This window comes from Periplaneta americana, chromosome 1, assembly GCF_040183065.1.
Source record: "Periplaneta americana isolate PAMFEO1 chromosome 1, P.americana_PAMFEO1_priV1, whole genome shotgun sequence".
NCBI classification, from domain to species: domain Eukaryota; kingdom Metazoa; phylum Arthropoda; class Insecta; order Blattodea; family Blattidae; genus Periplaneta; species Periplaneta americana.
Window position 1 is genome coordinate 170,695,494 of NC_091117.1, and position 26,288 is coordinate 170,721,781.

At 36.8% G+C, this 26,288-nt stretch overlaps 1 long non-coding RNA gene across 1 annotated transcript in view; it reads right to left on the minus strand.

Annotated features, from left to right (window-relative positions):
* Window positions 1-733: 733 nt before the first annotated feature.
* Window positions 734-26,288, minus strand: part of LOC138709380 (uncharacterized) — a 389,252-nt gene continuing 363,697 nt past the window's right edge. The window contains exon 4 of the long non-coding RNA XR_011334923.1: window positions 734-842. This is a non-coding gene — a long non-coding RNA (uncharacterized lncRNA). The remainder of the gene's footprint in view (window positions 843-26,288) is intronic.

Consider the following 26,288-nt stretch of genomic DNA (forward strand, 5'->3'; position numbering starts at 1 on the left):
TAAACAAATAATTAGAATGGATGTAATGTAATGGAAGGATAGATTAATGAATTAATTAATAAGTAAATAAGTAAGTAAATAAATAAATAGAATGAATGGATGTAATGTAAGCTTAATGCATTTAATGTAATGCACTGGATGGATAGATTAATAAATAAATAAATAAATAAATAAATAAATAAATAAATAAATAAGTAAATAAATAAATAAATAAATAAATAAATAAAATAAGAGGATGAATTAGTGAATGTAATGTGTATAAAGTACTGTATGTAATGTAATGGATGGATTAATGATTTAATAAATGAATGGATTAAAATAAGTAAATAAATAAATAATGAATATGAATATAGATAGATTAACAAGAAAAATTAGATCTAATATATTTATACTACAACAAATAAAATGAAGGAACAGAAGCGATATAAAATATGTAGGCTATGTTGTTGTTTAGTCAACTGTTCGAAGACAGGTCTGAACCTCATAGGTGATACCAAGAAGGCACTACGTATGAGACAAATAGGCTAGGAGATAATGAGGTAGCTCCTTTCCCCCTCCAATGCATACATCGCCGACTAGCTACGTATTACACTAGTCAGATTTCAGATGCATACAAACAATTGCTTTTCCTCTGACATGTATCGTCAAATGAGATGTACTGACTGATAATAGATAAAATATGTATGTTATAAAACAAATAAACACTATGAAGATAAATAGATAATTACCTTTTCACTATTTGTCTTCTATTTGAACTGTTCCGTCTTCACTCTGAAGATGATGAGCCAGCACTACGAACTGAGAAGCAGTGGGACCTTGTAGTATTTGACCGATTGGCCAACCTGTTGATAAGAAAAGAACAGAGTTATCCAACTGGGAACGAACCCACCGCCGCATATCAGCATTCAATCCATTATATGTAGGCCTATACATCATACAGTATTAATAACAATTTTATATAGGCTGTGTTTGTACTAGAAACACTAGATGAATATTATGGTACCACATATTATACATATTTTAAAACAAAAGAAAATAATGAAGCGCATAACGAAGATTAACCATATTTATTGTGTCCGAATAATGTTATATAAATAAGTAATTTTGTATTTTAGTGTTAATCATCAAGAAAAAAAAAACCTTTGGGGAGGCCGAGACGTAGATGGGAAGATAATATTAAAATGAATTTGAGGGAGGTGGGATATTATGATAGAGACTTGATTAATCTTGCTCAGGATAGGGACCAATGGCGGGCTTATGTGAGGGCGGCAATGAACCTCCTTAAAAGCCAGTAAGTAAGTAAGTGTTAATCGTCATACTCGTATAAAATAAGATTTCGTTACCTTTCACTGAGGTACTTGGTTTGGTTTACTATTATACACCATAAGAAACAATGAAATCTGCCTTTCGTGTTTTAAACGTATGATATTTTTGCTTTCTCTTCTTGTTATCTTCTGGCTATGCATTCTTTCAGTTCCTTCATCGCGTAATGATGTGCAGTAGCTTTCCACATTATAAAATATTTCTTAAGGTCAGATAGAGTCATTTGCATGCGAAGAATACGTGATGTAACGTTACATATTTGACGTTTGAATTTGCTATAAACTAATCACTTTTACAATATTGCTTGCAAGTTTTTTTGTTATCGAACTTGTATTATTTTCTGCATATTTAGTCATTTTTACACAGAAAACAAATTACATTCTAAATTATTTTAATCATTTTTGAAGTAAATAATAATAATAATAATAATAATAATAATAATAATAATACTTACTTACTTACTGGCTTTTAAGGAACCCGGAGGTTCATTGCCGCCCTCACATAAGCCCGCCCTTGGTCCCTATCCTGAGCAAGATTAATCCAGTCTCTACCATCATATCCCACCTCCCTCAAATCCATTTTAATATTATCTTCCCACCTACGTCTCGGCCTCCCCAAAGGTCTTTTTCCCTCCGGCTTCCCAACTAACACTCTATATGCATTTCTGGATTCGCCCATACATGCTACATGTCGTGCCCATCTCAAACGTCTGGATTTTATGTTCCTAATTATGTCAAGTGAAGAATACAATGCGTGCAGCTCTGCGTTGTGTAACTTTCTCCATTCTCCTGAACTTCATCCCTCTTAGTCCCAAATATTTTCCTAAGAACCTTATTCTCAAACACCCTTAATCTCTGTTCCTCTCTCAGAGTGAGAGTCCAAGTTTCACAACCATACAGAACAACCGGTAGTATAACTGTTTTATAAATTCTAACTTTCAGATTTTTTGACAGAAGACTGGATGAGAAAAGCCTCAAGAAAGGTGACATTAAACCAGCTGTGAAACGACCTGAACTGGTGAGTAGAATAAGGTTGTAAGTCAATGTAGGCCTATAAAGTGCTAAAGGAGAATAGTTAAAGGTAATAAGGTCATGGTTACTCTGAGTTCTGCCATGGCCTAATAAGAGAATAAAGAAAAAAAGAATTCTTATCTGTGTAATATTGATATTGTATACCTGAACATATGATCTATGTTGTGTAATTTGTTTCAAGTTCTTATGATATGAATTTGTCTATTATTATTATTATTATTATTATTATTATTATTATTATTATTATTATTTAATGTACTCAAATGTAACAACCATAAAGAATCTACCAGGAAATATGGACAGTATTTAAGTTTCTATATTTTACAACGTTGTTCTTCTGGATTGACATACAACGTTTTTTTCTACTGTTAATGTTCAAAAAGTTGTGTTTTTTAGATGATGAAGACAATACACATTATATGAGTGATGTGAATATTTACTGAAGTATTAATACAGAACTAACACTGCCATATTTTGTAATATTTAACAACGTTAGTATGGAATAAACATATTTTTAATTTCCTGACAAACTGTAAAAACTGACTTACAACGTTATTCTAGGCAGCCATTCAATTGTAAATACAATAAATATTACATTTAAAATACAATAAAAACCAATGTACTAAAAGGTTGACTGATAACTAAAGGCTAGACAGTTTATTGTACAAAGAAAAACTTTTTTTTTTACTTAGGCTAAGTAAAAATTAAACCTAGAATAAAATTATATAGTGATGAAATTACCGTATATTGAAATATTATGTGCTAGAATAAGAGAGCTATTTACAAGAAGCCATGTCTGAACGAGTCTCAATTACTGACTAAGTGCCTAGTAAGTTTGCAAGTGAGGGGCAAGTGGAGAATGTTGATGGAATGACAGAGAAACACGGGAAAACTTCAACAAAACCTCTGTTTCGTCCATCACAGTTTCCACCGATGATCGAACCCGGCTTGCCTAGATGAAAGAACAGGGCTCTAGGGCTGATCCACAGATGCAAATGTAACAAGAGGTGGTATGAGCACAGTCTAGTATATACAGTCACGAAGCTCAATACGTACTACATACGCATCCCTAGATAGTTGCCAACCACTAGGATCGCTACTATTGCCTCATTACAGACAATGCGAAATAGTACCTGCACAGTCTATTGTTCCTAGTACCCTCAAAACTCAAGCTTCGTGTGACTGCATATACTAGACTGTCGTATGAGTATGTACTTTATTTCACGACCCTAATTATGTGCAGATAAAGGGAGATGATGGATTACGACTGCTAGAGAAAATCGTAAGTGGTCTGCTGCAAATTTTTACACTAATCTTAAGAGCATTTTCAATGATTGAATTGCTGTCCATTTAGCGAGAATCTGTATGCTTTAAACTTGTATTTAACAGGGAGCATTATAAGAAGGGGTCCGTTATGGCACAGGCCGCCTTATTCCACCCGTTCCTTATAGGCAGCCGCGAATGACCTGCTTTAAAGGATTTCAGTGTCGGAGACAGAAAAAAAAGAAGTACTTAGTTACGACACGAAATGCAAATCAAGTGGCTGTTAAAACATGCAACGAGGAGGGGCGATGGACCATGTCAAGGCTTGCTGGTACATCTGTCTGCTGGGCGTTGTACGCTATCTCACGGACCACCTTGCCATGCATCTCTTGCTGGCGCGAGGCAGTTGTTCGTACCTCGTGTCTGTTACTTTTCACGGTGGCATCAGCGTTAGCCTATAGCCCCTAGCCTGCTTTTACAGAGAAAACGTATAGGCCTGTAACAAGTGTCTGTGTGTCTGAAGAAATACCTTTGTGTGCTATGTTCGTCACGTGATTGGACATCGGAATCTAGTTTCCAGATTGGGAGAGTGAACAGTAGACATAAGCAAAGAATTTCGATTTTATGAAGTGAGAGGAGAGGAGAGGAGAGGAGAGGAGAGGAGAGGAGAGGAGAGGAGAGGAGAGGAGAGGAGAGGAGAGGAGAGGAGAGGAGAGGAGAGGAGAGGAATGAAAATTAATGGACAATAATAAAAAGGAAAAGAAAGGAAAGAAAAAGAGAGGAAAGGAAATAAATGGAAATGATAGAAATGAAAAAGAGGGGAAAGAAAAAATGAAAGAAAAGGAAGAGAAGGGAAAAGAAAAGGAAAGAAAATATAGTAGAACCACAGTCTAGTATATACAGTCTCGAAGCTCAATACGTAGTAAATATCCATCCATAGATAGTTGCTGACCACTAGGATCGCTAATATCGCCTCATTACAGACAATGCGAAATAGTACCGGCACAGTCTTTTGTTCCTAGCACCCACACAACTCAAGCTTCGTGACTGTATACTAGACTGTGGTAGAACCCCGATTATCCGTCACTTCATTAACCGATTGCTGGATTGTCCGACTCTTTCTCTGTCTCTCTCTCTCTTTCTCTCTCAATCTTCTTTTGCTTGCAGAAAAAAATATGAAATACTATACATAATATTAATACGAATTTTTCTACAGAGTGCTTTCTCCAATCCTTTACCCTTACACAATATGGTCTACTCTTCGTACTAACTTCTACGCAAAATATCTTCCACAAGTGTCAAAAGAAAACGTGTTCTGATATGAAAAAAAGTGCAAGTAATTGAGCGATTTAGATAAAGAGAAACTGTGGTTCATCTCTTATCAGAATACGAGATTGGAATTACAACACGAAGGAAATTTCGAAGTGTATTATTCACTTAATTTATGAAAACCTGTCATGCTACGTATTATCCGATGTTTTCGATTAACCGTTCACTTCGCCCCCTTTATTACCACGGATAATGGAGGTTCTACTGTAAGAGAAAAGAATGGAAAGGAAATAGAAAGAGAGAAAAGGAAAGAAATGGAAGGGGAAAGAAAAGGAAAGGAAACAAAAAGAAAGGAAAGGAAAAAAACGAAAGGAAAGGAAAGGAAAGGAAAGGGAAGGGAAGGGAAAGGAAAGGAAAGGAAAGGAAAGGAAAGGAAAGGAAAGGAAAGGAAAGGAAAGGAAAGGAAAGAACAGGAAAGGGAAGGGAAGAGAAGGAAAGGAAAGGAAAGGAAAGGAAAGGAAAGGAAAGGAAAGGAAAGGAAAGGAAAGGAAAGGAAAGGAAGGGAAAGGAAAGGAAAAGAATGGAAAGATAAGGAAAGGAAAGAAAATTATAGAAAAGGGAAAGAAAGGAACCCAAAGTAATAAAATGTAAAGGAAAGGTAAAGAGGAAAAATAGGAAAAGGAAAGTAATGATGCAGAAAGGAAACTTAAGAAAAGAAAGGTAAGAAAACGAAAGAAATGGAATGGAAAGGAACTGAAAGGAAAGAAGAAGCTAGGAGAGCAGGGGAGAGGAGAAATTCACTGCAATGAAGGTAAGAAATGTGTTTTCATTTTGTCTGTGATTTTAAGGTTCTGCTCACAGCCGCCTGATAGCATGGTTTCAGAGCGACCACAGTTTACTTGTTGCAGTATATAGACTAACTTACAGTACATCTTTTACATTCAGTAGGCCCATGAGTATTCAACTAGACTTACATACTACAACATTCTCATACTAACTTAAGACCTAGTGGTTGCCATACACCACGATATGGTGACGTAATAGAAATACAACCTTCACACCACTATTGCAGAGAGTGGAGTGATATTGCAGTGAATGACAGTGCACGTATAAGAAGAGAGTGGGGTATAATGCCATATAGCCTACTTGAGTAGGGGCAGGGCCATGTGCAGCGAAGCAGTTTTTGGCGATCAATGGACTACAACTTTGAAAAATATGTAATTAATCTCATTCAAGAGATATCTTCTCTCACTGCCTTCACAGTTCTGAGGAAATTTTCAGGAGTTTTCCTCAATTGTCATGAAGAGTGCATTCAGCGATGATGTACAGTAGTGGCAAAAAAAACCGGACCGAACCTTGTAGCTGATTTCAAAGCCTTGTTCACTCCAGAGCACGATAGACTGGTAACTAAGACTTTCGTGGTTCGAATCCTGCCTGGGAAGGAAACTTTTTTTTTTTGTTTCTTATTCAAATTTATTCCCAATACTTTTCGGTTGCAGCGATATTTTACTACTTAATTAACTTATTGTTCCCAGAACATGAATTTTACCAGCAATCGAAAAGTATTGGGAATAAATTTGAATAAGGACAAAAAAAAGTTTCCTTCCCAGGCAGGATTCGAACCACGAATGTCTTAGTTACCACTCTATCGTGCTCTGGAGTGAACAAGGCTCTTAAATCAGCTACAAGGGTCGGTCCGGTTTTTTTTTCACTACTGTACTTGGTTGGAAGTGTTTGCGACGACTTGCAATTTATAGCACATCATTTATATTATTACACGATCATGTAAGAAACCAACAAATCATAAAAAAATATCCCTGCAATACAGGAAAGAAGGAAAAGAAAAGGGGGTGATAGTGCAGAATAGGACAAGAAAGAAAACAGTGAAAAAGAAATACAGAAATGGACAAAATAAGAAAATAGGTAAGAGAAAGAGAAGAAAAGTTAGGAGTGGTGAGGAGAGGAAATATAAAGAAAGCAGTGGGAGGCAGGGAAAAAGAAGAAAAGATATGAAGATGAGATGAATGAGGGAGACGGAAAAGGGAAGGGGACAAAAATAAAGTGAAGAGGAGAATGACAGAAAAGGGGGGATGGAGAGGAGAGATGAGGGATATGTGAAAAGCAAAGGAAAAAAAAATTATTAAAGTAAAAAAGCGTTAAATAAAAAAGAGAAAAATAAAATAAAGAAAAAAACGCTAAAACAAAGGGATCTACAGTTTCTAACATTAAGAATATAGGACAAAATTATGTCGTCAAAAGTAGTGGGCCTAAATGTGTAATGAAGTAATGACAAAACAAAGATGGAATACAAGGCCGTCGACACACCGCTTACGTATGTTACAAAATGGGAAGGTCTTCCTCTTCTACAACAAAGCATTAGGTCGATATCCCGTGTTTGAATAAAAAGCAAACCCTTTCCGATACCGAAACACACCTTTTGTAACCGCTTTTTGTTCGGATTTTCAAAATGGCGATTTGTATGTTTTTAGCTGTGTTCCTCCTCCCACATACACAACAGATCACACAATGCGAGAGCCAGCCGACTTCAACGGCATTCAAGAGTGGCCTATAGTACCGATCACAAATAATGATGTGCTGATGCGTTCGGCTTCTTAAACATAGCATAGGATCTTGTAAAACATAAAATTCCTGATGTTCTACTTGCACCTCTGAAGACATCTCTATTATTATGTCTACTCGTAATCAGCTATTATGCCTAATATTTAAACTATCTATTAGGGCCTACTACAAAATAGTCACGGAAGGGTTTGAATGAGTTGACAACGAAAATATATGATTATTGTGTGTCAACAGAATGAGAAGAAGAAAGAGGACGGGGACACAAGGGCGAGGAGGAAGAAGAGGACAAGGACAAGGACAAGTAAGACGAGGAAAAGGTGGAGGGGACAGAAGAAGAGGACAAGGTAGATAGGGACGAAGAGTAGAACTAGAAAGAGGGGATGAACAGAACGAGAATGGCGAGAAGACAGAGATAAGAAGAAGAAGAAGAAGAAGAAAAGAAGAAGAAGAAGAAAAGATGAGAAAGACAATGTAGGAGGCGAGAAAGACAATAAAGATGGCGTGAAAGACAATGTAGAGGGGAAAAATATAATGTAAGGGGCGAGAAAGATAATGTAGAGGGCGACAAAGACAATAAAGAGTAGGGTAGCCAGACGTCCTCTTTTGTCCGGAAATGTCCTCCTTTTTAAGTCTTTGTCAGGGGTCCGGGCGGATTTTAAAAAATCAAGAAATGTCCTCCTTTTCGTAACTTTTATGTCTGATATTTTGAAGTTATCTGATTTGCCTGTAGATGGCAGCAGCATCGACGGAATATATTCTTTCTGTCCCCTTTAATTTGACTTTCATATATATATATATATAATCTATAAAATCACTATTATTATTATTATTATTATTATTATTATTATTATTATTAAGTTTTATCATAATTATTTTATAATAAAATAGATATTGACATACTTTCAAGTAAGATATAAGCCTAAGCCTAAATCTGTACTGTAAATATTTTGTAATAAAATAGATATTGACGTAATTTAAAGTACAATATAGGTCTAAGTCTAAATCTAAATAGCCACCGGCGTAGCTCAGTCAACTAAGGCGCGGGTTCGATCCCCGCTTGGGTTGATTACTTGGTTGGGTTTTTCCGAGGTTTTTTCTAACCGTGAGGCAAATGTCAGGTAATCTATGACGAACCCTGGGCCTCATCTCGCCAAATATCTCTTTATCACCAATCTCATCGACTCTAAATAACTCGGTATTTGATGCAGCGTCGTTAAATGACCAAGTAAAAAATAAATAAATATCTAAGTGCATAATATCTTCTGTCCTCTTTTTTTTTTCGAACAATATCCTCCTTTTTGAAGCTGTGTCCTCTTTTTTTTTATCGATGTGACGAAAACAATGAAGAAGGCGAGAAAGACAATGAAGAGGGGAAAAAGACAATGTAGGGGGCATGAAAGACAATGAAGAGGACAAGAGAAGCAATAAAGAGAGCGACAAAGACAATGAAGCGGATGACAAAGACAATGAAGAAGAGAAAAAGACAATGTAGGGGGCATGAAAGACAATGAAGAGGACAAGAGAAGCAATAAAGAGAGCGACAAAGACAATGAAGCGGATGACAAGGACAATGAAGAAGAGAAAAAGGCAATGTAGGGGGCATGAAAGACAATGAAGAGGACAAGAGAAGCAATAAAGAGAGCGACAAAGACAATGAAGCGGATGACAAGGACAATGAAGAAGAGAAAAAGACAATGTAGGGGGCATGAAAGACAATGAAGAGGACAAGAGAAGCAATAAAGAGAGGGACAAAGACAATGAAGCGGATGACAAGGACAATGAAGAAGAGAAAAAGAAAATGTAGGGGGCGAGAAAAACAATGTAGAGGGCGACATGCAAGACTGAGATAAACGTGAGCTCGGCCTAATTTGTGATGATTTTTATGTCAACTTTAGATAATTTGTATAGTCTAATGTGGAAGAAAGAAAGATGAAGACGAAGAAGACTTCATTTTCGAGCATTCTGATCACCTACTGAGCATAGGCCTACTGAAAGCTCACACTTAGAACTTTTCGATCCACGTCTAAACGAACACGCGGTGGATCTGCCATCATGCAGTCACGGGAAGTTGGTCCTCCACCTATGAAAACACAAGACATCACACTACTGTGCCCTGGGCGTTGCTATATGCACGACTGCAGGCTGTACTGTGTTCTCAGTGAGACCCGCAGTTGACCTGAACCTTGTCCTGTCAAGAACTGAGGCTTTAACAATTACATCGAAGGTGGCAAATAACCTTGAACTTTACGTACACGAGTCATACTTCATCGCTGGTAAGTAAACGTTACACAACTTCCGGGTAGTGTTGGTATTTATTTCCACAATCAAATGTGTCGTGTTGCCAGTTCAAGCATAGCCTACAGTACCTCAAGGTCTCTCACTTATCAGCAAGTCAGACTGAAGCCAAAATTTGTGTTTAAATGCATTATTCATATAGGTTTTGTGCCAACTTGTACGAAGCATATTCATGTCCTTGGAAAAAGCTTACATGCACAGACTGTGCCCGCTGACAAAATCTGGCCCTCCTTTATTCTACATATAAGTTACTGTAGTTGTTGTTTAGTCAACTGTCCCATGACAGGTTTGAACCTCATAGGCGACACCAGTAAGACATCAATAATGAGGCAACTAAGCTAGGAGATAATGGGGTAGGCTGGTCAATTCCTTTCCCCATCCATTGCATACATCTCTGTATTACACTAACATATCACACTAATCAGAATTCAGATGCACATAAACAATTGAACATTACTTAACATTCAAAGTTGTACGCAGACAACAGTTCTAAGTTTGTCATTGTAAGGTTTATTCTTCTAGCCTATTTATTAGCACACACGAGAACTGTGAAAAAAAAGTTCACAGTCAACATTAGAAACTGGAATCCATATAGCTTGGAGTGATCCGTTCACAAAATCACTGTGATCTTCACGTAACGACAGCAAACCTTCTCGCACTGAAAGTCCAGGACTATTTTTAACTATGTCCTTCAGTTCACTGTGTGCATGTACTGCTACATTAGGTGATGGATTCTTTAAGGTTGGTACCTGATCAAAGAGAGGTTTCAAACTGCTTTCAGTTGCATCAAACCGTTTACGATCCATTTCAACTCACACCATCTAGCGCCAGCATTCCAAACCTTGTGCATTTTTCAAACAGAAGTTCTAAAATTTCCAAATTTAGATAATGTATTTATTAATTGCTGAAAAATTGCGTCTTTTCGCGAATAAGGATAGAAAATATGCTAAATTCGCGAGTCATAGGATTTTTGCGATTTTTAGCGAGTTGAAACGTGTAATTATATGATATTTTTATGTGAACCATGTTTTAAACTATGTTTAATTGGTTTTTAAGTTTTTCGCTATTTCGCGAGTCACGAATTTTGACTGTCTCTAATTATTGATAAGGTAGGAGGAGGTTAAGACCCTTAACCTTTCTAGACAATCGGCATTAGTAGCAGTTGGTATGTCATCCGGACAACACATTCTTGCCGCCTTTATCATCGAGAAAATGTCCCCGGTACCCAGTTATCTTAGAACCACAGTCTAGTATACAGAATGCATCTAAATTGGTGTCAAATATTTCGGGGACGTGTTCCTAACATCAAAACAATTTAAAAAGTTAATAAGAACATGGGTCTGAAAACCATTCGTTAGGGAGTTATTAAAGGATTTGTCCCTTCATTGACCGCTGATTGTTTTAATGATTTTTTGTTTGTTTGTATTTTGTAGAGCGAAGAAATAAGAAGAAAATGTATTCTGTGAGTGAACAGAACGAAATGATTTGCATCATTTAATTGAAGATGTGCTTCTGGACGTCATCCAACGAATGTGTTTAACACGATATTGCTCCAGCTCATTTCAGTCTGATAGTTCTTAATTTTTTTAATGATCAATTTTTCCAAAGATGTATTGGTCGAAGGGGATTCATTGCATGGCCTGCTCGATCGCCTGATTTGAATCCAATGGATTTCTTCGTCTGGGGACATTAAAGTCCCTGGTTTATGCGACTCCTGTACCTAATGTTGATATTCTGAGAGCGTATCCAAACTGGATTTCACGAAATACGAAACACTCCAGGAATTTTCATCAGAGTACGCCAGAGCATGTAACGCAGGTTTAGGGGACACATCGAAGCAGGAGGAAGCCACTCCGAGCAATTTTTGTAACATTCAATTTTGTCTTGTAACTCTGAAATAAATTATTTTGAGACCAATGTTCATATGAACTTTTTATAATGTTTTGGCGTTAGGAACATGTCCCCGAAATATTTGACACCAATTTAGATACACCTTGTATACAGTCATGAAGCTTGAGTTGTGAGGCTGCTAGGAACAACAGACTGTGCCGGAACTATTTCGCATTGTCTGTAATGAGGCGATAGCAGCGATCCTAGTGGTTAGCAACTGTCTATGGATGCATATTTACTACGTATTGAGCTTCGTAACTGTATATACTAGACTGTGTTAGAACCTGAGTACACTCTAGGACCACGGTGCGGCCCGAAGGGTTAGAAAATCACCACATCGAGAATCGAACCCGCGACCTTCCGGCTTGCAGCATAACACGTTAATAATATAATATAATATAATATAATATAATATAATATAATATAATATAATATAATATAAATCCTCGACTCCCCAAGGGCCTCTATCCCCACTCTATCAAGCGAAACCAGATGCCAGCGCACGCATTGTTACATATGCCGTTAATCCCCTGAGTTTCTCCCCCGTTTTTGTAGTCAGGGCAGGGAGAGAGAAGAATGATGAGGGAGAAGAGAGTCGAATTTTTTTCTCCCTAAGCGTGGGAGGGTCAGTAGTTCACGGTAAGTCGCCAGACGACCAATCATAAGCAAGGTCTTGTTACATACTGCGTTTCTTCATTTGTTTTACAGGCTTTGTTTTGTTTTCTGGCCGGCATCGGCTTGTTCCTTGTCTACCAGTTGTAAAGTCTTGAGCTATGGAGGGAAATTCTACGGTTTTTCTAAAAAACAATAATTGCCTTACAGTTGTTTCCACTACCAGGAACCGTAGTCTTGTTCAGAGTAACCATAAAACAATGATCGTTCTCCTCAAGACGTGATTTCATTTGCATACGCAGGTGAGGTATTTCCATTGCGTCTGAAAAGCCTCTGAGGGCCTTTCGGACCGGCGTGACTGCTTCGGCAGACAGACTTAAGCTCTTCTAACACCCACGGACTCCCGGAACCAAAGTGAAACGCTTATGAACAACTATTTGTTACTTGTTATTCAGAATGCTTTAAATTTGGGAAAATATAATAACACGATATTAAGAAAAAGCAACGAATTTAGTACATTTAAACGAGACTTCGACATTAAATAGAATTAATAGTAATGAGAATTTTGCAAATAATTAATTTTATTGCTGTATAGTAAAAAAGTTCACAAATGCAGATAAGACTATGTTGCAATGGACAGCATAAATATCAGTTTTTAATTCTATAAGCATTAAGAATGCTAGATGAAAATTAATCTTAAACAAAAGAGCCTTACTTACTTGTGGCTTTTAAGGAACCCGGAGTTTCACTGCCGCCCTCACATAAGCCTGTCATCGGACTCTATCCTGTACAAGATTAATCCAATCTCTAACATCATATCCCACCTCCCTTAAATACATTTTAATATTATCCCCCATCTACGTCTCGGCATCCCAAAAGGTCTTTTTCTCTCCGGCCTCCCAACTAACACTCTATATGCATTTCTGGATTCGCCCATACGTGCTACATGCCCTGCCCATCTCAAACGTCTGGATTTAATATACCTAATTATATCAGATGAAGAATACAAGCGAGCAGTTCTGTGTTGTGTAACTCTCCATTCTCCTGTAACTTCATTTCTCTTAGCCCCAAATATTTTTCTAAGAATCTTATTCTCACACTCGTAACCTCTGTTCCTCTCTCAAAGTGAGAGTCCAAGTTTCATAATCATATAGAAGAACAGGTAATATAACAGTTTTATAAATTCTAACCTTCAGATTTTTTGACAGCAGACTAGAAGACAAAAGCTTCTCAACCGAATAATAACAGGGATTTCCCATATTTATTCTGTGTTTAATTTCCTCCCGAATGTCATTTATATTTGTTACTGTTGCTCCAAGATATTTGAATTTTTCCACCTTTTCAAAGAATAAATTTCCAATTTTTATATTTCCATTTCGTAAAATATTCTGGTCACGAGACATGATCATATAATTTGTCTTTTCGGGATTTAGACCTACTTCCAAACCTATTGCTTTACTTGCTTCAAATAAAATTTCCGTGTTTTCCCTAATCGTTTGTGGATTCTCTCCTAACATATTCCAGTAAGTCATCCGTATGGACAAGAAGTTGATGTAACCCGTTCAATTCCAAACCCTGCCTGTTATCCTGAACTTTCCTAATGGCATATTCTAGAGCGAAGTTAGAAAGTAAAGGAGATAGTGCATCTCCTTGCTTTAAACCGCATGTGAATTGGAAAAGCATCCGGCAGAAACTGGCCTATATAAACTCTGCTGTAAGTTTTACTGAGACACATTTTAATTGATCGAACTAGTTTCTATGGAATACCAATTTCTATAAGAATATTATATAAAATTTCTCTCTTAAGAGAATCGTATGCCTTTTTGAAATCTATGAATAACTGATGTACGGTACCCTTATACTCCTAATTTTTCTCCAATATCTGTCGAATACAAAAAATCTGATCAATAGTCGATCTATTATGCCTAAAACCAAACTGATGAACCCCAATAATTTCACCTACACACGGAATGAATCTCCTGAAAAGAATATTGAAGAACATTTTGTACGACGTCAACAAAAGTGATATTCCAAGAAAGTTACTACGGTTAGTCTTGTTCCCCTTCTTAAAAGCAAGTACAATTATGGACTCCTTCCATTGTTCTGGTACAATTTCCTTTTCTCAAATAGCAAGTGCACGCTTATAAATTTCGCTAGATAATGCGCTTCCACCCTCTTGTATTAATTCTGCTGGAATTTGATCGATACGTGGAGAATTGCAGATTTTCTATCGCAATTTCGACTTCAGAAAATGTGGGTTCGGGTATAAACGGCTCAGCAGCTTGTATTAGAGCCTAATATAATATAATTAGAGAAAGAATGAATGCTGAATGTTCAATGTTGGGTTGATGAGGCTAATGCATTGAAAAACAAAGCAGATAGAGAGCAAAGATCTGGATCAACTTTTCTTAAGTCAGGCCGCTGTTATTGCTATGACTCCGTGAAAGTTACATGGACATGAAAGTGAGAGATAGGCAGGAGAGAAAAAGTAAAAGTGAATGTTATTTTTAGCAGTAAAAAGATTCACAAGAAATTACAGATTCAGAAACGAAGATAATACACAGGCGAGTCAGTAACGACAATGTCGTTAAGTTCTGACCACAATTACTTAATTTTGCACGTAAGTTTATATACTGGGTGTTTAGTTCAAAATGTGTCTTGGCTCGCTGCATGCCGTCATGTGGCTAGCTGATGAGCCTAGAGAATTCAATCTTCCTACACTTTCCCCGCAGCTCAGGTGTATAATCTAAGAGGCAGAGAAGTTGGCTAGCAAGTACGGCGTTCATTCTGAAGAGTACGTGCCGATACGTACGGTAACGCCGGTAGTGGCAGGAATGTGAACTGTTTGGAAATACGTACTGTCGAGATATGGGGAGAGGGTTAAGACGATTACTTACGTATTTGTTGACATTAACTTCGACGGTCAACATGGACACGGAGCATTTGATTTGTGTTGTGGAATGTTACCATACGCAACCGATGATAACAAATACCCTGCGTACGACTTGCCGGCGCAAAACACAGTTCGAAAGAGATTATGGTAGCACACAGACCGTACAGACCGCCATCTGTTGCTACGACGTTCAAGTTATACCGTACACATTCTCAAGTTCAGATTGAAGAACGCCTTAAATAATAGGCAACTTCTCTAACATATAAACTGAAACTCGCTTCAAATCGGTGACCCAACAACAGTGACGTCATGACACACTTTGAAATGAACACCCAGTAGACAACGTCAAAAAGTATACACTTCTATAAATTAAACGAAAATGATAACAAAAGAGCAATAACGAACTTATAAAATTATATGTATGTATCTAATGCCTACCCAATTCACTTGTGTGATTCGGGTTCCACATATTGCGGACAGATGGCAGGATTATGTCCCATTTTCAAGTTGCACACCACATCGGCAGGACTCATTGTGCGTGATGTGTATCTGTGAAGAGCTATGTCGTGTACTAGGGTGAATGTATGTGTAGAGTGAATCGGGGGGAGATGACTATTGGGAAAAGATGCTTATTTCTTTGTAGTTTTACATTCTTCCAAGAGAGAACACCACACGCATGTCTTCATGATCGCTGAGACAGTTGAATGTCTGCAGGGTGGAAGCTAACTCATTTTGTCACGTGTTCTGGTTGTGAAAAGAAGAAAATCAAGAAAACAGCTCATTTTTCTGCTATAAAATAATTGCAAAGGTATGTTACAATTTTAATACATCCTTGAATTCGTAATAACTGTCAAACCTTTGTAATGGATATTGTAATAAAGATTCTAAAGTTTGTATTGTTAACAACCAACGACCTTGTTCCGCCATCTTAGGCTGCGTCAAAGCATAGGCATCTTACCCCAATACTTGGGAAAGATGCTCACTTTCTTTCGGGGTAAGATGACAACTTGTTGCAAGAGTTTTATTTTTTGTTTTATTGCAGGGAATGCATATACATTAAGCAAAGCTCCTCTGATAGAGGTCAGTAGATTGAGGACAGTCTTTAACTTGCGATGGAACATGTTAGAACAGGGGGTATGAACTGTTTTAGAGCATCTCAAGCATACGGGAGTCCTTACCGTACCCTTAAACGCCGCCTGAAAAGAATGATGACAAAAAAATGTGCTGGATTGAATTCAGTGTGTGCAAGAAGTGATTTCACGAGTCTTGCAAACGGCAATAAAATATGCACAAGGACTGTGTTGCTAAGTATGAAAAACGAGTGAGAAAGTGTCCATGAGCTTCAAATTAAGTCATTTTTGTTATATACATCTATCAAACCAAGTTGAGGTAAAATACATATATCAGTAAATGTGTTAATTGCATTTGCCATCTTACCCGAGTATCGGGGAGATATGCCTACAGTGCAGGTAAGAAGAAAACCTGTAGGCCTATCTATAAACAAGTTAATTATTGTTTCCTGTTTTGTACCAAAAATATAGTTTCAAAATATCTTCCAGACTTTGATATTTCAATATGAAATTCAAAACTAATTGGACAGTATCTTAAATTTTCAATCAAAGAAAAAGTGAAGCATCTTCCCCCGATCCACTCTAAGTGTTCATATAAGTGTAGTATAGGGAATTGGTGAGGATGATGATAAAGATGAGGAAGGAAGAAGGGAAAGCGTACGCAATGAAAATCGGAATGCGAAGCCTTGGAGACTATAAATGATACATTAACAGTGCACCTACATCAACAATAGCAAAGTGTGGGAAAATGTTACAGGTTTACGAAACAGAGCATGTTACAATAAAACTCTGTGTATATTAAGAGTGTTGTTAAATAAATACGCACTTAAATCTTACAGAAAATTGTATTTATTTTTCCTACTCCAATTTTCTCAAATTCCTTACCCCTTTTTTATTTTGTAATCTTTTTCTGAACAGGATATAATAGAAGAAAACCTTCCCGATTCTTCTCATACGCACAACACGCAATACTTGTGGACGCATTTGTCTTGCTTATCGGTGAGGCCATCTAGTAGCACTTGTTTAATTGTTCCTGTCCGATAGCAAGCTGTTATTTCATTCTGATAAATTATACTGAGATGTGAGTTAACGGCTCGGTGAACTTTACTGTAATGGAATAATTATACACATTAAGCGTTTAAAAATACTGTCTGGAATGACATGATTAGTCCGAGTTAAATGTAGTGATTTTTTGGAATTTATTTCCACGGAAACCTGTAGCCATTGACATTTAAAGCATCTCTGGTTACTATGTTGTTCTTTTGCTTCCCTTCTGACGTTTATCGAGGTCATAATGCAGATTAAATCGATGGTAGATTAAAAGGTGATAATGGACCGTGAAGGTGAGAACAAAATAGGTGTAATCTACATATAAAAATGCTTGCAAATTACTTCTTTTGCATCCAAGACAGCTCCTACATTATATTCAATTTTATGTTGTAAACATGTTAGTAACCATGATTTTGTGTATTAGTAACTTACCGATATGATAGTCGTGGGTTATTTAGATGGGTTGAGATGAAATTAAAGAAATACATGTACTCACGCACAATGCATATTGTTTTGAAATGTGTGAAAACACAATTATAAAAAATTATTTTTGGCATTACTTCGAAAGTAATTTCGTGTTACATTTCGTACGTATCTATGTCATGGTGATGGATATACTGAGTTGAGACGACACTGGGAAAATACAAGTCGAATGGCATGCAAGACTATGGCGAATTCTCAGTCCCCTTTCTGCCAATACGTAAGTTATGTATCATCTAGCTCTGAAAATTCCACCGACGCTTCAATAACCTCGCAGTTGATTGAACTTCGTTAAATAACGGATTAAAATGAAATCTAAAACGCAATTACGAGAACATTGCCGATGGGAAGAAAGCAGCAGGAGGCAGGATTCCTTTGAATACTTCTATTCCCTCTTTTGTCCGCATTTTCATTCCATAGTAAGTTGCCCTATTATCGTCGTATCGCTATCATATCATCATTGAATAGCGTTTTCACTTCTGAAGAGTTAGGCCCAGTTTCACCAAGCTTCGTTAAAATAACGCTAACATCATGTTAACTAACGTATTGTTAAAAATTAAACATCCTGTTAGTGTAATAGTGTTTCACCAACCATATGAGGTATTTTGGTTAGGTAACATGTTGGGAGTAATGTAACAGGGATCAAAGAAGCAGTGATTGTATGAAAGTTTACTGAACGCAAATCAAATCAGTCCCTGATCGCCAATCAGTTGATGTCCAATTTATTTGATTGTTCATTGGGTTGCAAAAACGTAAATCTCCAATAAACTTGTTCCGATTTACTAATTGCTGATTTGGGAAAGAAATACATTTGACAACAGCGCTATTTAGCAACCACAGCCAATTTGATGCTCTTTAAAAGTCGCGAAACGAATGCATAAAGTGGACGGTGACTAGGAAAACAAGTGAATGCTTTGCTGTTTTGTTTTGTTGCTTTTTGTAGAAAGGAAACATACGGTTTCTATTTGTATATAGACTACAATATAGTGAAAAAATGAAGCAATAAAAAAAAAAAAAAACGTGAGGGGACTTCTGTTGTGGGATTTGCTAGGGGAGTCGACAAGAAATTGAAATAGCCTATGCATAGCCTCCATAGCCCAAAATAATTCCATTTTCCATCTATCTGTTTACAAATTGAGCTTGTAACTACTCATTAAGAATATTGTGTTGTCATGTGTAGAACCAAGCCAACGAGCTACAACATTCTAGAATTTCAATGATGGTGTAGGCTACATATTGCCTGCACATTCACAGAAAAGAAACCTTTTCTATTTCGATAAAGTTCGGCATCATTTCCACCAGGTGATTGTATGGGGATGTGAGCAGTCTTGGAAATCCTGACATGGCTGAAAATTCTCTCTCTGTCTGAGTTTGGGGGCTTCACGAGATCCTGCGATAACAAAGCATTTTCATACATAACATTCCTAACTACTCGGCAAATAGTTCATTTGTGGACCCCAACAAGATCACCCAAGACTGCCTGAAAAATTCCAATAGCATAAAATGTCAGCGTTATTAGAACTTGGTTCATAGGAGAAAGTGGTAGGTTTCGATTTGTCTGTCTGCATATATTTATTTCAATTTTTGAAAGTAACAAAACACACGAATTCTTACCTAACCTCAATCTTTGCCCAAATTCTCTGTCATTATACATAAAAACAATTCATGTATATCACGGAAATGCTTTCTTCTTAACGATATTTTTTTCATTCTAAACTTTCTTCATCAGATGAATCCATTTTGTCGAAAACAATATTGTTACGCTATAACTATTTACTATATAAATTGAAGTAACTACACTATAAAGAGAACAACATAAATACTTGATCAATGATCAGTCACTTAACCAGCAAAAATCTGTTGATCAAATCTGATGGAAGACTGATCTCTGATCAAATACTGATTGTTTTTTCTGCAACAGAAATAGAACTGATGGCCAATCAAACCCTCCTTGATCGCCAGTCATATTTTGATCGGTGTTTCTGCAACCGGGCCTATATACCTAACATATTTTCACACGTCATTAGTCATTATCAGGGAAAGGATTTATATGTAAATACATATTTACTTATAAAGCTAATATAATTTATATTTTGCATTATCTTTATGTTTCACAATGTGTAGGGTTGAAAAATCCTACTTTTATTTTCCATATTTTTCCATATTTTAGAGTTTAGTACATATTTTCGTTAATTTCCATATATTTTCCATATTTCATATAAAACAGTCCATATTATATTAGGTTTAACAATAAAACAAAACAAAATTCCATTAACTTTTAAAAATACATTTCAACAATAGAGATTTAAACACATGTTCAGTAATCCCTTTAACATCAGAGTTATTTGAAAATTAGCAGTCCTATCAACAATGGGGAAAGTAAGTTACAAAACTGTATTAATTTAATTTAAAATTTTTAACAGACTTCAGTTGTGCAGCTCAACAGTTAAATGCCAGTCAGAGTACACATAGGTTCAGTTTTGTAAATCATACTATAAAGACGGTAAATATGCCAAAAGTACGTCATTCAGTCAATTTAAAATCAAAACTAACAAGTTACATTTCAGAATTTAAAGAAGATGGTTTATCAACTGACAATAAAATATTATTTTGTAATTTGTGTCAGTGTGCAGTATCATCTACACAAAAGTTCCTGGTGCAACAACACATTACAACTAGTAAACATCAGGCCAACAAACAACTAAATTCCAAGCAGAGACAATTGTTTTTAACACAACCAACAACATCGAATGTAAGATCTGAGTTTAACATCGACCTGTGCCGTTCTCTCATCTCTGCTGATATTCCTCTCTACAAACTAAAGAATAAGGTCTTCAGGGAATTCCTTGAAAAATATACTCAACATACAATCCCGGATGAGTCAACACTTAGGAAGACGTATGCTCCATCCATCTACGATGAGACAATACAGAAGATAAGAGATGAAATTAAAGATAGTTCAATTTGGGTTTCCATTGATGAGACTCCCGACAAAGAAGGTAGACTTGTTGGTAATGTAGTTATCGGTTTGTTAAGTGAACAATATTCTGAACGAATTCTTTTACATTGTGATGTTCTAGAAAAGTGCCAAAGGGTATTATGTACGATAATGTGTTATTCTTTATTAGCGATGCTGCCCCTTATATGGTCAAAGCTGGACAAGCATTATCTGTTGTATATCCTAAATTGACTCATTTTACTTGTGTGGCGCATGCATTTCATCGTGTGGCAGAAGTGGTCAGAGACAATTTCCCTAAAGTAGATTTGTTGATTTCATCAGTGAAAAAAGTATTTCTCAAAGCTCCCAGTAGAGTTAACGTGTTGAAAGAAATGTACCCTGAAATTCCATTGCCACCAAAGCCAATTTTAACTAGATGGGGTACATGGCTAGAAGCAGTTGAATATTATGCCGAACATATAGACTCTATTAACAATGTTCTCCTTGCATTGGACTCTGAAGATGCAGTCTCAATTGATACTGCGAAAACAGTTACCTGTGACATAAGTGTGAAGAATGACTTAGCTCACATTCAGCATACATTTTCATGCATCATAAAAACGCTCAAAAGTCTCCAAAATAGGCACCTTTCACTATCTGAAAGTTTTGAAATTATAAATAGTACTGTGGAACAACTGAATCGTGGTAGAGGTAAAGTTGCAGATGCAGTAAGAGCTAAGGTGGACACTGTACTTTCAAAAAACCCTGGATATGAAGAACTACGAAAGGTTGTTGCTGTGATGAGTGGTGAATCAACAGTGAAGATTAACTTGGACTTATCCCCAGCAGACATTGTGAAATTGAATTATGTACCAGTTACTTCTTGTGACGTCGAACGCTCTTTTAGTCAGTATAAATCTATCCTCAGAGACAATAGAAGAAGATTCACTTTTCAGCACTTGAAAGAAATGTTTGTAACCTATTGTTATGGTAACAGACAATAAAAATTGTGTTTTGTTGAAACTACATTGGAAGATAAGGTACGTCCATTATATTTTTTGTTTAGTTTGATTAAAATGTACCAATATTTAACGTACATAGTCATTTTTTTATAATTTTAAGTCCATATTTAATTCCATATTTTGGTAAAAATCCATATTTAATTCCATATTTTGGTAAAAATAACTACATATATATTTACATATTTCATATATTTTTAGTCCATATAAATCCGTTCCCTGGTCATTATTACATGTAAACTGTTATATCAGTGAAGTAAAAAAATATCGTTTTGAAAATCTGAGAATTAATACGTAATAATAACCACAGAAATGCTTACTTTAATAAGCACACATCTCAGTGCTAATATTCATATCAATAATTATGTTAGTCTATTGTTTTCACTGCAAATATACCTCGATACAATAATGCGGCTCGTAACATATGTTCCTTGGCAGCTATGATTCACGCTGTAACAGGATGAACGAAACTCAGGCATCAGGAAGAAGTGAAGGAGTAAAAGAAAAATGTAGCTTATTGTAAAGACGGACAACTGGAGGAAGAAAAGTAGGTAAATGAGCAGAACTCGGGAGAAACAGTACAAACGTGACAAAGTTCAAGGGACAGACGAATGAGAAGATGACGAGAAAATTGAGAATGAGCAGAACTCAGGAAAACATAAGGCAGAGCCGAAAGAGAAACGAAAATATAACAAAGATAATGAGCAGAACTCAGGGATTAGGGCAAAAGGAAACAGTGGAAGGGAAAAGAAGTTAAAGGAAAAGACGAAGGTGAAGAGGATAAGGAGAATAAGCAGAAATCATGGATTAGAACAAAGAGGACCAGTTGAAGGAAAAGAAATTTTAAGGGAGAGACGAAGGTAAAGAGGATAAGGAGAATGAGCAGAAATCATGGATTAGGACAAAGAGGAACAGTTGAAGGAAAATATATTTTAAGGGAGAGACAAAGGAGAAGAGGATATGGAGAATGACCAGAAATCATGGATTAGGACAAAGAGGAACAGTTCAAGGAAAAGAAATTTTAGGGGGGAAACGAAGGAGAAGAGGATAAGGAGAATGAGCAGAAATCATGGATTAGGACAAAGAGGAACAGTTGAAGGAAAATATATTTTAAGGGAGAGACAAAGGAGAAGAGGATAACGAGAATGACCAGAAATCATGGATTAGGACAAACAGGAACAGTTGAAGGAAAAGAAATTTTAAGCGAGAGACGAAGGTGAAAAGGATAAGGAGAATGAGCAGAAATCATGCATTAGGACAAAGAGGAACATTTGAAGGAAAAGAAATTTTAAGGGAGAGATGGAGGTGAAGAGGATAAGGAGAATGGGCAGAAATCATGGATTAGGACAAACAGGAACAGTTTAATGAAAATAAATTTTAAGGGAGAGACGAAGGAGAAGAGGATAAGGAGAATGAGCAGAAATCATGGATTAGGACAAAAAGGAAAAGTTGAAGGAAAAGAAATTTTAAGGGAGAGACGAAGGTGAAGAGGATAAGGAGAATGAGCAGAAATCATGGATTAGGACAAAGAGGAACAGTTGAAGGAAAAGAAATTTTAAGGGAGAGACGAAGGAGAAAAGGATAAGGAGAATGAGCAGAAATCATGGATTAGGACAAAGAGGAACAGTTGAAGGAAAAAAAAATTAAGGGAGAGACGAAGGAGAAGAGGATAAGGAGAATGAGCAGAAATCATGGATTAGGACAAAGAGGAACAGTTGAAGGAAAAGAAATTTTAAGGGAGAGACGAAGGAGAAGAGGATAAGAAGAATGAGCAGAAATCATGGATTAGGACAAAGAGGAACAGTTGAAGGAAAAGAAATTTTAAGGGAGAGACGAAGGAGAAGAGGATAAGGAGAATGAGCAGAAATCATAGATTAGGACAAAGAGGAACAGCTGAAGAAAAATAAATTTTAGGGGCGAGACGAAGGGGAAGAGGATAAGGAGAATGAGCAGAAATCATGGATTAGGACAAAAAGGAACAGTTGAAGGAAAATAAATTTTGAGGGATGGACGATGGAGAAGAGGATAAGGAGAATGAGCAGCAATCATGGATTAGGATAAAGTTGAAGGAAAAAAAAATTAAGGGAGAGGCGAAAGTGAAGAGGATAAGGAGAATGAGCAGAAATCATGGATTAGAACAAACAGGAACAGTTGAAGGAAAAGAAATTTTAAGGGATAGATGAAGGTGAAGAGGATAAGGAGAATGAGCAGAAATCATGGACTAGGACAAAGAGGAACATTTGAAGGAAAAGAAATTTTAAGGGAGAGACGAAGGTGAAGAGGATAAGGAGAATGGGCAGATATCATGGATTAGGACAAAGAGGAACAGTTGAAGGAAAAGAAATTTTGAGGGAGAGACGAAGATGAAGAGGCTAAGGAGAATGAGCAGAAGTCATGGATTAAGACAAAGAGGAACAGTTGAAGGAAAATATATTTTAAGGGAGAGACAAAGGAGAAGAGGATAACGAGAATGACCAGAAATCATGGATTAGGACAAAGAGGAACAGTTCAAGGAAAAGAAATTTTAGGGGAGAGACGAAGGAGAAAAGGATAAGGAGAATGAGCAGAAATCATGGATTAGGACAAAGAGGAACAGTTGAAGGAAAATATATTTTAAGGGAGAGACGAAGGAGAAGAGGATAAGGAGAATGACCAGAAATCATGGATTAGGACAAAGAGGAACAGTTAAAGGAAAAGAAATTTTAGGGGAGAGACGAAGGAGAAGAGGATAAGGAGAATGACCAGAAATCATGGATTAGGACAAAGAGGAACAGTTGAAGGAAAATAAATTTTAGGGGAGAGACGAAGGTGAAGAGAAGAAGGAGAATGAGCAGAAATCATGGATTAGGACAAAGAGGAACAGTTGAAGGAAAAGAAATTTTAAGGGAGAGACGAAGGAGAAGAGGATAAGGAGAATGAGCAGAAATCATGGATTAGGACAAAGAGGAACAGATAAGGGACATAAATTTTTAGGGAGAGACGAAGGAGAAGAGGATAAGGAGAATGAGCAGAAATCATGGATTAGGACAAAGAGGAACAGTTGAAGGAAAAAAATTAAGGGAGAGACGAAGGAGAAGAGAATAAGGAGAGTGAGCAGAAATCATGGATTAGGACAAAGAGGAACAGTTGAAGGAAAAGAAATTTTAAGGGAGAGACGAAGGAGAAGAGGATAAGAAGAATGAGCAGAAATCATGGATTAGGACAAAGAGGAACAGTTGAAGGAAAAGAAATTTTAGGGGAGAGACGAAGGTGAAGAGGATAAGGAGAATGAGCAGAAATCATGGATTAGAACAAAGAGGAACAGTTGAAGGAAAAGAAATTTTAAGGGAGAGACGAAGGTAAAGAGGATAAGGAGAATGAGCAGAAATCATGGATTAGGACAAAGAGGAACATTTGAAGGAAAATATATTTTAAGGGAGAGACGAAGGAGAAGAGGATAAGGAGAATGAGCAGAAATCATGGATTAGGACAAAGAGGAACATTTGAAGGAAAAGAAATTTTAGGGGAGAGACGAAGGAGAAGAGGATAAGGAGAATGAGCAGAAATCATGGATTAGGACAAAGAGGAACAGTTGAAGGAAAAGTAATTTTAAGGGAGAGACGGAGGAGAAGAGGATAAGGAGAATGAGGAGTAATCATGGATTAAGACAAAGAGGAACATTTGAAGGAAAAAGAAATTTTAGGGGAGATACGAAGGAGAAGAGGATAAGGAGAATGAGCAGAAATCATGGATTAGGACAAAGAGGAACAGTTAAAGGAAAAGAAATTTTAGGGGAGAGACGAAGGTGAAGAGGATAAGGAGAATGAGGAGAAGTCATGGATTAGGACAAAGAGGAACAGTTGAAGGAAAATATATTTTAAGGGAGAGACGAAGGAGAAGAGGATAAGGAGAATGAGCAGAAATCATGGATTAGGACAAACAGGAACAGTTGAAGGAAAAGAAATTTTAAGGGAGAGACGAAGGAGAAGAGGATAAGGAGAATGAGCAGAAATCATAGATTAGGACAAAGAGGAACTGTTGAAGGAAAATAAATTTTAAGGGAGAGACGAAGGAGAAGAGGATAAGGAGAATGAGCAGAAATCATAGATTAGGGCAAAAAGGAACAGTTGAAGGAAAAGAAATTTTAGGGGAGACGAAGGAGAAGAGGATAAGGAGAATGAGCAGAAATCATGGATTAGGACAAAGAGAAACAGTTGAAGGAAAATATATTTTAAGGGAGAGACGAAGGAGAAGAGCATAAGGAGAGTGAGCAGAAATCATGGATTACGACAAAGAGTAACAGTTCAAGGAAAAGAAATTTTAGGGGAGAGACGAAGGAGAAGAGAATAAGGAGAATGAGCAGAAATCATGTATTAGGACAAAAATAAATGTTAAGGGAGAGACGAAGGTGAAGAGAAGAAGGAGATTGAGCAGAATTCATGGATTAGGACAAAGAGGAACAGTTGAATGGAAAGAAATTTTAGGGGAGAGACGAAGGAGGAGAGGAAAAGAAGAATGAGCAGAAATCATGGATTAGAACAAAGAGGAACTGTTGAAGGGAATAAATTTTAGGGGAGAGATGTAGGTGAAGAGAAT